This window comes from Coenobita brevimanus, chromosome 57 (assembly GCF_032717465.1).
Source record: "Coenobita brevimanus isolate Jiangsu-jjx chromosome 57, ASM3271746v2, whole genome shotgun sequence".
Lineage (NCBI taxonomy): Eukaryota > Metazoa > Arthropoda > Malacostraca > Decapoda > Coenobitidae > Coenobita > Coenobita brevimanus.
The window spans coordinates 47761696-47771110 of NC_137010.1; the positions used below are offsets into that span (position 1 = coordinate 47761696).

The 9415-nt window shown below is 43.1% G+C and overlaps 1 non-coding gene across 1 annotated transcript; it reads right to left on the minus strand.

Annotated features, from left to right (window-relative positions):
- Positions 1 to 390: 390 nt before the first annotated feature.
- LOC145402508 (5S ribosomal RNA) lies at positions 391 to 509 on the minus strand. Its single transcript, XR_013897803.1, has one exon. It is a non-coding gene; the product is annotated as a 5S ribosomal RNA (ribosomal RNA).
- Between the last annotated feature and the right edge of the window lie 8906 nt (positions 510 to 9415).

A 9415-nucleotide genomic window follows, 5' to 3' on the forward strand; every position in this document is an offset into this window, starting at 1 on the left:
TTTTGTCTGTCTGACTGGATTGACTGACTGTCTGTCTGTGTGTCTGTCATTCTCTTCTTTTCTGCGCGTCCTTGTTGTTCTTTTCCCTCTCTTCCTCTTTACTTTTTTCTCCCTCTTCCCCTTCCGTTTTTTTTTAATCTTTTTCCTAGTTATTTTCTCGTTCTCCCCTTTCACTTTCCTTTACTTCTCATTATCCTCTTTCTCTTCTTTCACCTCATCTTACTATTAGACGGCCACCAGGGAAAGAAAATCTTATTCGCTTTTCACATCTCATCCATTCATTCATTGCCAGACGCCATGTATCCCAGACGGGGTGGCCAAGGGCTTAGAGTTAATTGTTTTACAGGGAGGGGCACTAATCCTCCACCAACCCCACTTGACACGTAGGGATGCCAACAGCATCTGGTGTTCCCAGGCGGTCACCCATCCAAGTACTAACCAGACCCAACGTTGCTTAACTTCGCTGATCGGACGGGAAGCGGTGTACTCAACGTGGTATGGCCGTCGCTTTTCACACTGTAATATAATTACGCTTAACTCTTGAGCCTTTCCTGATGCATGGAAGACATCGAACGTGTTACCCTTTTTTAACCCCGTCACTGCCAAGGCATTGTTCATAAATCGGTATTTCCTTTCTACTGTTAGACGATTTGGCGTAGATTAGGACAGCTATCTTACTGTAAAAGGCATGAAAACAAACCCCATCAATCCCCTTTTATACGAGAAGTCTCTATTAGTTTAAAAAATCGTTTGGCTGTAAAGGGTATGCATTAAAACCAGAGTATTTTGTAGAGAAAGATAAGAGGGGACAGTCGCTCGCGCCTCTATGGGAAAAGGTAACTCCTGGAACGGTGGCGCCGCCCGACGGAGGGCACGGAAACTGTGATAGCAGTCATTTGTCCTGGCTCACACCACGCCAGTGTTTAAGGCAAATGTTAGCACTTATGTAGGTTGTAACAATATTTTAAGCTCCATTATAGCCTATATGGATAAAACGATTATTAAGAAATCTTACTAAATATTCTGTAGGAAAAAATTAGTAAATAAATACAAATGAGAGTGGCGCTCGTCACTGACAGCTCATACCTCACGACTTGACACACTGGCCTCTGACTGTGGTTTACATCTTCATTTAAAACTCCTGGCACTAAATCAAGTGTCATTCCAAAGGCTGAGACTTAGGGAGTAAATAAATGATATATATCAGGCCAATCTATTAAGAAATTGAAACTCTCCACTGCACATAAGTAATAACAATATTGTATCTGGAGCAGCATTAGCATGATTTTTAGAAAATAACTGTTCTGTCTGCATGTACAGTTGTGAATGTAGACAGAGGGAGCATAGCTATGTTCCCCAGTTTTACATCCTAACTTAACCTACCCTAACCTATTCTTCTAACCTAACTTTTTAACCTAACCTATCCTAAAGTAGCCTAACCTAACCTATCTTTGGCAGCATAGGGATGATCCCCAGAGAGAGAGAGAGAGAGAGAGAGAGAGAGAGAAAGAAAGGGAGGGTTAGCCTACCAGTAAATTACTAGAAATGAAATACCGTATATAATAGTGATGAATATATACCGGTAATTGAAGATTATCTCTTGGCTCAAATTATTCTGTTAAATACTTCAACCTCTCCATATTAACAATCATGGAATAATGATATTATCAATATCAATATTAACCCGCCCTGTCCCGTCGATGTATGGGTACGTTGCAACGATTTGCATTTGCCAGTCCCGGCGTCGTACCGGTACGTCGTGCAATTGCAAAGTACATAATTTCGACAATTTTCAAATTTCGCACTTGATTTGCGGTACGTATCCTCGCATGACCTTCCCCTAACTGCCACCAGGCGGGGACACTCGGCAACCCCGCGCGACCCGCGCTAACCCGCCACTCGTCCACTCACCTGGTAGCAACGGTCCTGCTCAGACATGGCTAAGAGAGGTCTCTCAGAGGGCGAAATTCAAGCCGCCCTGGACGCCTTTACAGGCGACAGTGATTCCCCACTGGATGACGAGGTTGTGGATAAAGATTATGTGAAGCCAGAGGAGGAAGAAACCACCAGCAGTGACGAAGAAGTTCCGTCTCCCAGGAAGCGGCAGTACATGACTTACCGTGCTGCTAGAGAGGGGCAGCAGGCCAAGAAGCCACGTGCAACATCCTATGCCTATCCCCAACATGATTTGGAACCAGATTTCGATGACGAGGACAAGGACGAGGACGAGGACGGAGTCGTGGGACGTGCTGCCACGTGGTATGGACATGAGGTAATCACTCATCGTGGCCCAGAGCGCACACCACGTCGGACGAGCAGGTAGGGGCCTAGTATTTTGTTTGGGGAGTTAGGAAGTGCCGTGGAGGGAGTGGGGAGTGAAAGGGAAAGTACAGGGAGGATTAGGGAAAGTGAGAGTGACGTGAGTGAGTCATTGCTCTCCCTAGGTAGTGTGAGGCGGCGTAGTGTATCACGTGGGCGAGTGTGGGTGCGTTCAGTATCACGTGGGATTGTGAGGGAGGGGGAAGGTGGGGAGGAACCACTCCCAAGCACGTCTTATGCTCCCCAATATCCCCTAACACGTGGTCGAGCTAGGGTGCGTGAGAAAGCACGTGGTGTTGTCATGGAGGGGGAAGGTGGGGAGGAACCACTCCCCAGCACATCTTCTGCTCCCCAATATTCCACTACTTCATCCCCACAGCCCCCTAATGTTCCTCAAGGCCGTAAGGGTAAGGGAAAGGGAAAGGGTAAAGGCAGAGGGAAGAGGAGTGACAGTGGGGAAGCCCTCCACACTCCTTCTCCCCCACCAGGATCTCCTCCCCACCCAGACGAAAGCGGTGATGGGGATGATGGGGACGAGGGATTTATGGGATGGAATTGGGAGGATGGGAGTGATTTTCTCCCCTCATTCACCCCTTCACTGAGCAGGGGCGCTCTGGCTGCATTGCTCCCGGAATTCACCGTAATTCCACCAGGTTGGATTTTTTCCACCTGTTTTTTAGTGAGGCATTTGTGGAGCAGATTGTATACCAAACCAACCTTTTTGCAAGCACCCAGCGCCTTGAGAGTGAAAGATTGGGAACAAGGAGTAGGCATTCTATCATATATGATTACTCTGTCTCCCTTTCAGAAATGTTCCTATTTTTTGCCCTGGTCCTTTTGATGGGTATTATATGAAAGAACAGAATTCCTGCTTACTGGACAAGGGACCCTGTTATGTTTACCTCAATATTTGGGCAAGTGATGAGCCGTAATCGGTTTCAACAAATTCTAAGTCGCCTCCATTTCTATGATCCTCATGATCCTGCAAATGCGAACGACACTGATAAAATGAGGCGAATTAGGTTGGTCTTTGATCACCTGAGGCAAACCTTTCGTTCCTCATTCTATCCCTATAGAGACCTCGTCATAGACGAGAATCTCGTGTTGTGGAGAGGCAATATTTCATTTAGGCAGTATATACCCAGCAAAAGGCACCGTTCTGGGTTCAAGATCTTTGTTATGTGCGAATGTAGGACTGGATACGTGCAAGACATAGTCTTGTACACCGGTGCACAGACAGACATAATAGAAGATCGAAGTATTGGACTGTCGGGAGCAGTGGTTAAGACAATGATAGAAGACTACCTTCATCGTGGTCACGTCCTCTACCTGAACAACTGGTACACTAGCCCTCTTCTCGCTCGTTATCTTCACACGCATGAAACGGGAGTCTGTGGAACCGTGAAGGTGAACCGGCATCACATGGCCAAGGTAGGGCGGAAACTTGCAAGGAATGAGGTTGTCTTCTTCAAAGCCAACAACATCCTTGCAACTGTGTGGAACCACAATAGAGAAGTAAGCCTCTTGTCAACGGTTCACCGCCCCTTGATGCACCGTACTGATTCAGTTGATTACCGTAGCGGGAACAGGCGTCATGTTTGGAAACCTGAGTGTGTCATGGACTATAACATAAACATGTGCCTCATGGACCAGTCAGACTCCATGATATCGACGGTAGAGTGTGCCAGGACCAGGATGAAGTGGTATAAGAAACTGTTCTTTCACTTGCTAGACATCACTGCTCTGAATTGCCACCACCTTCACGCCATGACAACGGGAGTTCAGGAAACCTTTGAAGGGTTTGTGAGGGAGCTCACAAGAGAGATGTTTGCACGTTATGCTGTAGAAAGGCCCCAACATCGCACCCGCACTGCCCCTATTGCCCAAACTCCCCTGAGAATATCCGGCCGTTATTTCCCCACTCCTATCCCTCCCCAGCCAAACAGACCTAGGCCCCAACGCAGGTGTCACGTGTGAAGCAATTCCCGGGTGAGACTCACGACACAGAGGAAGGACACCCGCTATGAGTGCGTGGAGTGTGACGTGGGTCTCTGTATTCACCCATGTTTCAGCGAATATCACATGTTCATGCAATTCTGATATGGTGTGAATGCGACAGGATGCTGAAACTATGAAGTAAATGCGACAGACAGACGCTCAGTGAAATTATCAGTCATGTTGATCTCCAAATATTAGTATAAAGTGCATACGGGTATAACATAAGTGCAAAAATTGTATGTAAGTGTATAAATATGCTGTAAGTGGAAACATACATAGCGAGGGTTTTATGATGCGATATTCTGTCGCTCAGTGCAATAAATACGGCCCGTAATTATATAATTATTATTATTGGAAATGCTTATGGGTGTAATATAAGTTCAAATTATTGTAAGTGCTGAAATATAAGTCAAATATTCATAGCGTGTGTATAGAGATGCGATATCCTGACGCTCAGTTGAATGAATAAGGCCCGTAATATTGAAAATAAAAGTCAACAAGTGGGAAAGTGTGTAATATATGTGAAGAATAAGTATATAAGTGTGTGAGTATTATGTTGGTCGAAACATTCATTGCGAGGGTATTTTCATGCGATATTCTCATGCTCACTTGAATAAATAATGCCAGTAAGTATGTACAGTGTAGTATAGGGGTGTAAACGTGTGTAAGTGGGAAAGTATAATTGGAGTGAATAAATAAAGTAGATGAAACATGGGTGTTTGAGATCGTAGTTGCTACGTGAATATGCGCTAGCATATCGCTAAATGCCCTCGTAATGAATGTAAATAATTGAAAACACTTACAGTGGTGGAGGAAAGGTTCTATGTAAAGGGAAAAATAATAGGAAAGTGATAAAACAATTGGGTATGTTGAAATACGAGTCATAGCGAGTGCGCTAACTAAGCTGATGTGCGCTAAACTTATGCTGCATGTCATCATAATGAATGAAAACACCTGAAAACACTTACAAACAGTTGTAATTGGTAAAATGTCATTGAAACAGAAGTATACAAGTAGAAAAAATGATATGTTGACTGATACAAGAAACTTAGCATATAGCATGTTACGACTCGGACCTAACTTGCTATGCTCGCGCGATGGTACAATGCTTATTTTTCATATATATGTGTCTGAAATCCATTATATTGTTACTGTTACTGTTTATTAGTTCAAATTCAATAAATATAGAGGTGTTGTGTGTTGTTTCTCCCAGTATTCCTTACCATAGAAAACGTGAGCGCCTGGCACGTCCATAAAAGAATACGATACCTGGCGCGGGGGACCTCACCTGTTCTGACCACTGATAGACCACGGTAAACCCTTTCTTGGTGATTTTCCTTCGTTTCTCAACCTAAGCGGAAGTTTGAGCCAAAAAAAATTTTTTCCAAAAAGGCTCGGGACTGGGGGATGTCGGAGGTGCGGTAAACCTCGGGACGTGACGGGTTAATCAAACCACTTTTGCTGCATATGAGAAATTATTGTACCAACAATGTATTTTTTTACAAGAGAAAAAAATAACTGCAACTTTTTGGAGGGGGGGTGTAATGCCAAACCTTGTAAATGTATATACAGGGTTGGTGGCTTTAAACAAGGTTTAAACCAAGCAATTTTTTTTTTTTTTTAACCAAATCCCCTCCCTCTCTCTCTCTCTCTCTCTCTCTCTCTCTCTCTCTCTCTCTCTCTCTCTCTCCAACTAAATTTAAAAAAATATCAATTCCAAAAGTAAAAGAGGTCTTCCATGCTTATGAGACATGTGTAGCTGACTGATAAAAGTTGACAAAAGAATGTGACAGTAGTGCAGCTGGCTGATAAAAAGCTGGTTGATAATAGCATGTGAGACAAATGTAGCTGGTTGATAAAAGCATGTGAGACAAATGTAGCTGGCTGATAAAAGCATGTGAGACAAATGTAGCTGGCTGATAAAAGCATGTGAGACAAATGTAGCTGGCTGATAAAAGCAAGTGAGAAATGTAGCTGGATGATAAAAGCATGTGAGACAAATGTAGCTGGCTGATGAAAGCAAGTGAGAAATGTAGATGGCTGATAAAAGCATGTGACACAAATGTAGCTGGCTAATAAAAGCATGTGAGACAAATGTAGCTGGCTGATAAAAGCATGTGAGACAAATGTTGTTTGCTGATAAAAGCATGTGAGACAAATGTAGTTGGCTGATAAAAGCATGTGAGACAAATGTAGTTGGCTGATAAAAGCATGAGACAAATGTAGCTGGTTGATAAAAGCTGATAAAAACATGTGAAACAAGTGTAGCTGGCTGATAAAAGCTTGCTTTTTTACTAAAGCTGGAACCGTATTTTCACTTTTTTATGCCCGAGTTCATGAACTGGTTATCTTCGAAGTGCTCAGCATAAATAATACAACTTCTAACCTGAGACTTGGATGTTCTCCCGTTTCAAATCTTGCGGGCCCTAGAGTGTTTGAAATCCTACTTTGTGATTGGCTGAATCATGGGCTACGCATGGGCTTTATCCACCCACCCACACAACACGCACCAACGAACACACACAACTGTCCGACCACGGCAGGGAAAATCTCTCTCTCCCATAGAAAATTGTTTTCATTCATTCATTGCCAGACGCCATGTATCCCACACGGGGTGGCCAATGGCTTAGAGTTAATTGTTTTACAGGGAGGGGCACTAATCCTCCACCAACCCCACTTGTGCATAGCTCATCAACGGATAATTTAAGACAGAAGTGTCATAGAAGAGAAAACGATTAGAATTGCGTAAAGTATAAGGTGTGTTAATTGAAAATGTTAACGAAAAGTCGAAAATCGCATGAGGTATTGCCTACTTGTAAAGTTAGGTCTTCCGGGACTAACTTTCAAATGTGAATGGGTGAGCAGACACAGCGCGCGCTCGTCTGTGATTGTGATTGGCGGAAGTAAATCGCATGTAATTCGTTTATTATCAATTTGCGAGAGAAATGTCATAGAAGAGAAGATTCTTAGAATGACCAAATCTACTAAAAAGTGTTAACGAAAAGTCGAAAATCGCATGAGGGCAACGTGTAAAACTTGACCTCAAATTTTACACATTGTCCTCATGCGATTTTCGACTTTTCGTTAACACTTTTTAGTAGATTTGGTCATTCTAAGAATCTTTTCTATGACATTTCTCTCGCAAATTGATAATAAACGAGTTACACGCGATTTACTTCCTCCAATGACCGTTCTCCCCAGATCTGCCCTCCTCTCCTTGACCTTTAAGTTAACAACACTCAGTAACCATAGTGGTCCATAGATAAAATAGTGAGAAATTTACATAGCATGAGCAACATAAAAGAGCCTGATACCCTAGAACAACGCTCAGTAACCACTTGTAGTGTCTAAATAAATCACGGTGAAATAAACACCAAAGCAACAATGAGAGAATAACCAACCAGATCAACATTTCCGATAATTTCATCAGCGTGAACTTAGTTAAGATGTGATTGTCAATATATCACTCACCTTTCCTTGACCCTTGGGAGTAAAAAAAGAAGAAGAAGAAAAAAAAAAAAAAGATAATCCCGGCCTTTTTTGCCTAGAACTTCTGCAGTTAGTAGTAGCACAGACCTGACTGCCCGGCACGATGTTTACATTCTCCAGCTCTGTTTCTGCGCCTGCCGGTTGGGGCGCCACTGTCTCCCAGAGTTACGCGGGGATGGTGCGACTGTCCCCTCTTACCGTTCTCTATACTCTTTGTTAAAACCTCATGGGATTCGAAAGGTTAGGAAGTGAGATAGACTGAGTATAATCATCGAACGATAAACTTATCACTTGAGTTAAATTTGCTTATCAATTCTCGTTTCGTTTTGTTTCGTTTATAAAGGCTCCAGATTGTTTGCATGTGTCGTCCTTTACCACCTAATGGGGGCTCTCCAAGCTCCTCGATCTCTAGCAGACTCTCTGTTCAGTTTCTTCTCACTGTGGCCACATTTAATGACATCACCCCAAGTCTTTTTCGGTCTGTCTCTCGCATCTCCACCCTCATTATTCATGCCTCTGACCTTCCGCACCCAATTATCATTCTCAATTTTCTCATGTCCAAACCATCTCTCTCTACCCTTTCTCATCACATTACAAATACATTCATGTCTCATCGTTTCTCTCAACTCTTTCGCAATTCTCACCCCCAAATCTGACAATTATATGGACGCCCTACAGATCCATTTTATCATTATCATCTCAGAATATTGGAGCCTACGATTATCCTGCTCCTTTACTGTCAAAGTCTCACTATCGTGCAGCATTACGCTTTTAATACATGCTACCCACAAAGACCCCTTACCACGGAGGGAGAACCTTCATAATATAGGGAGAGGTAACAACTCCCTGAACATCCTCCAATCACTCATTACTTTTGCACCGACCTAGCTCCAGCCCTACCTCCTGCACGTATCATGTCCCCCAAATAACAAAACTCCTCAATACACTCGAGACTCAACAGCAAGATTAGTACTCTCTTACTTTTCACCCTCTGTATGCTTTCCTTTACCATTTTACCGGATATCATTTGAGATCTTGTCAACGAAACTCAGCAGGGATTCATGACAGGTCGATCCTGTCTTATAAACTATTAACACTTTTCTCTGGAGTGCATGAGATGCTAGACAATGATAAAACATACGACACTTTATATATATATATATATATATATATATATATATATATATATATGTTGGAGTGGCCCTGGTGAGAGAGGATAGTGTTTGGAAACTCCCTGTACTGTTGTTTGAAGATGATACTGTGTTGTTGAGTGAAGACGAAGGGGAGCTGCAAGGCTTGGTGGATGAGTTTGGGAGAGTGTGTAAGAAACGGAACCTAAAGGTGAATGTAGGGAAGAGTAAAGTGATGGTCTTTGAGAGAGGTGAAGTCAGTGAATGTACAGCGAGGTTGGATGGTGAGGAATTGGAAAATGTGAGTACGTTTAAGTATTTGGGTAGTGTGATGAGTAAGGATGGAGGTTTGGAGGGTGAAGTGCTTGAAAGGGTACAGCAGGGAAGAAAGGTTGCTGGTTCCTTGAAAGCAGTGATAAGAAAACAGGGAAGTGAGCATGGAAGTAAAAAAGTTACTACATGACAGTATTGTGATACCA